This window comes from Cupressus sempervirens, chromosome 7 (genome assembly GCF_028749045.1).
Source record: "Cupressus sempervirens isolate cs-2001-9-10 chromosome 7, ASM2874904v1, whole genome shotgun sequence".
Lineage (NCBI taxonomy): Eukaryota > Viridiplantae > Streptophyta > Pinopsida > Cupressales > Cupressaceae > Cupressus > Cupressus sempervirens.
Window position 1 is genome coordinate 307,658,421 of NC_143124.1, and position 3,855 is coordinate 307,662,275.

The window sequence follows — 3,855 nt, forward strand, 5'->3', positions numbered from 1 at the left end:
AGAAAACCCTAGGCCTATCTACACTTTCTCTATGTCTCCTCCCACCCTTTTGAGGATTTCTTGTGATGTCTTATCCTAGCAGAGTACTAGATGCTTCCCTGAGCCTCTTGTTTAAGAATCTAGTTGGTTGGATGAGTAGCAAATAGATATCTAGCTCAAGCCATTGAACCAGGACCAGTCAATCAACATCAAAGAATTTTTTCCAATTCCTACTGTTTAGGTTGATCCAACTCCCTATTGTTGAGGTTGTTTTAGAGTAGTATAAGTAGGAGACAAGTGTGCAAAATAGGAAAAACTATTTATGTTGTATTTACAACTTCCTTCTTACCAAGGCATATTATATATTGATTTTAAATTTCAATTATTATTAGTTTCTTTCTATTTCTAGATTCAATTGTATGTGAGTTTGTAACATCAATATTTTGAATCACACCTTGTGATACTTAATTAGGATGAGTAAGAGAGTTGTAAAGAGAAAAAATTGCACCCAATTGAATCTAAAAGCAAAGAGATATGACTCATAGTTGACCATAGAATTGTAGTCTCTTTGATTTTAATTATGCTTTTTAAATTTTCCAAACAAAATTACTAGTTGAGCTCACCATATCATATTTTACTATACATTTATTCTCAATATTTACTCCCAAAGGATAGTGACATGGAGTTGATAGCCATTTTTTTGATATAGATACCTTGCACATGCATCTGCTATGTTTTTAAGAAAATGGATCTATCAAGATGGAGGGCTAATGTTATTCATGTTACAACAACCACTAAAAAAGTAGTATGTTGTTTAGAATACTGACACTTTCTATTTGAACAAAGAACTAGGCATCTAATATTTTATGTAGTTTGTAACATGACTTAAAATATGTGGTCAATTCAAGAAAATCAGTACTCACAACAATTAGTAACAAGAAGCTTTGGTGGGGCTTCTAGAAAATAAAGGTTCCATAGGATTTTGAACATGGGAGGGGGTAAAGGATAATAGAAGCTCTTATTTTTAGCCCTCTAAATATGATTAAGGTGATATAGGAGATATTTTGACCATATGCCAACTATGACCCCTCTCCATAGAGCCCAATTATAAGAAACTAGAATAAATCAGAATTTGGTAAATACTATAGTTTTATCCTTTGTTTGACTTATAAATATAACATCCCCAATTTACAGCCTCGTGGACACTAGATTGTGGGGTAAATTTGACAAGTTCTAAATATTAATCTTATTTATTCATGTCAATTGTCATAATCTAGCAAACAAAGTGAATTCAAAACAAGCTCATTAACACTTGTTTAATGTGTTTATTGGTTTAAAAGAAAAGAAATAATATGAAAAATTCACATGAGCACAATTTAGATCAATCTTTACTTGGTAAAAATGGTTATGATTTAATGATCCTACCTGCCTTAGATAGGGATCTCTACATTTTGAACAATGAAGGCAAAAGGTGAAAGTAAGTGTATTAAGAGTATGCATTCATTGCAATCTGTGCCAACTTCTGCAGCAACACATGAAAGACACTTCCATAAATCACCATGGTTTATTAGAAAAAATTCAAGGAGTGATTTGAAAGAACTTGCAAAGCTATGTATTAGTATAATAGATCACAAATCTAAATCATGGGATGGAAATATACATGTGGATATATGCTATTAGTTTGATTCTTTTGGAATTTACTGTGATTATTGTGCATTATATTAAAACCCTTTGTGATTGCCCTCTTTATCATTTATGCATTTGCTTCCTAAGGCATAAATATTTGTTGATAACTCACACTTATCTAACATGATATGATAGCAACATTGAAAGAAATTTTCAATTTGCACAACTATCATCAGTCATTGGAAACCATGAATATTGGATCTGTAGCATAACCTCGTAGTTGGTTTGGGGACCTTGGAGATATTAGCACCGTGTGCATACAATATAATTATTTCTCATCTATTTCTCTATGTTGGGAGATAGGACTTTTCTTTTTGGGGCTGTTTTGGCTTCAGAAAAATTGTGTGGTGTTGTTTTCCTTGAGACATTTGGTGCTTTTGTGGTAATAAAGGTTATCTCTATCTTTATTGGGTGTGCATTTCATTATGCTGACACTATTGTGCCAATAAGACTTGGTCAAATGGAGTTGCCACTTGATGATTTAGTTGTTGGTTTTCTGATGTATTTCAGAGTGCCAACTTCATTGGCACATTCCTTGTGGTCTCAGGTTCAATTCTCGATTATAGGAAAAGTATAATATAATTTTTTTTTTAAAACAAATGTGTGAAAAGCCAATCTTGGATGGAGAGCAGAAAACATAGCTCTCTCTATGGACAAAACAATGATATGTAAAGAGAGAAACATGGAAATAAAATATTTCTGCATTTTATAGAGAACGTTGTACTCGGTTGCATATAAGTTTGTTTGTTTTAAATATTTCTCATTAAGATGAAAGAGATTGGTTTCATTATTGTCTGCATTGATGACAAGTATATGTTTGGGGGTAATTGAATCCATCCCCAATTAATTTATTTTTAAGATTGCTTGCTACATTATGGATTGGGTTATTCATGGGGTGCGTGTTATTAAATTACCTTAGAATTTTCTTGTCATTGTTTTGAACAACAAAATCTGTCATAAGAAATCTGAAATGTTCTTTGATTTGGGCTGCATACAATTAGACTTTCTTAGCATTTTGTTGGCATCCAATATTATGGTTTTGGCTGCAAAAATTAAGCTTAATAAAGTCTGGAAATACTCTTTTCATTTGGGGCTGCATAATCGAGTTCCCTTTGATTATTAGAGATTCATTTTGTTGGCTATGGAATGGGCTGAGTTGAGTCTTTAAAAATATTCATTATACTTGTTATGGGTGCCTTATTTAAGTGGATTTCAGAACAAATGTAATAGAGTGGATTTGGAATTAATGTCAATTCATATGTTGGCATGGGTATTGGTTTTTGTCATGCAAAAGTAATGTCCTTTTGGCTAGCTTGTATTATCACAATGATGTTCTCAAGACTTTAATTTACAAGCAACTTCTTCCCAATAATTCTTCAATTATATGAATTTAGTTTTCTCAAAAATACGAGGGGTTTTTCTTATTGATCAATTCATATAAAGATATTATTGTTTGTCTGACTTACTAAATCTTAATCTAGGTTTAAGTATGTTTAAGGGTTGTAGTTGTAGTGGAACATTGATATATTGAATGGGTTTGATTTTACTGGTATGGAATGAACCCAATAATATATGGGTAGTATCTCTGCTCTAATGCAGTTATCTGTTGTCCTTAATGTCTGTACAGTTATTGCTCTTGCCACTAATTATGAGCCACTATGAAATTTCTGATATTACTTCTGAAGAAATGATTACTGGTGTAATGTATGGAATGTATGTTGTTGGAAAACTTTCCAAGGGTGAAATGACTTCTTACAGTTATACTGGTCTGTTTCTCCTTCAATACCAATATATCATATATCTCTTATATGTAACTATCCATCTTCATCCATAGCTATTGTATAAGCTTTCAGATTGTTAAAGTATCATGTAATTTGATGGTACAGGATATACATCATCTGATTAAAGTCTCATATAAATTTTAGGGTATTATAGAAAATGATTTCAGACATATATGTTACTTAGCTTAAAAAGAAAGAGACCAACATTTGTTAGAAAAAAAGTGTTTGAGGATTGAATTGGAAACAAATAGTGTAGAATTAAAATCTGAACAATATATTAAGGAAAATCTGCAATTGTTGTTTATTACAAAATTGAGATAGAAGCAATTTTTAGATAAAATAGTAGATAGTTGACATAGAAGAAGATGGGAATTAATCCATAGGAAGAGCATGATACAATACCTGAAGA

At 31.6% G+C, this 3,855-nt stretch overlaps 1 pseudogene; it reads left to right on the top strand.

Moving 5' to 3' along the window:
* Positions 1-1,380: 1,380 nt before the first annotated feature.
* On the top strand, positions 1,381-3,571 carry LOC149546637 (uncharacterized; annotated as a pseudogene).
* Positions 3,572-3,855: the final 284 nt, after the last annotated feature.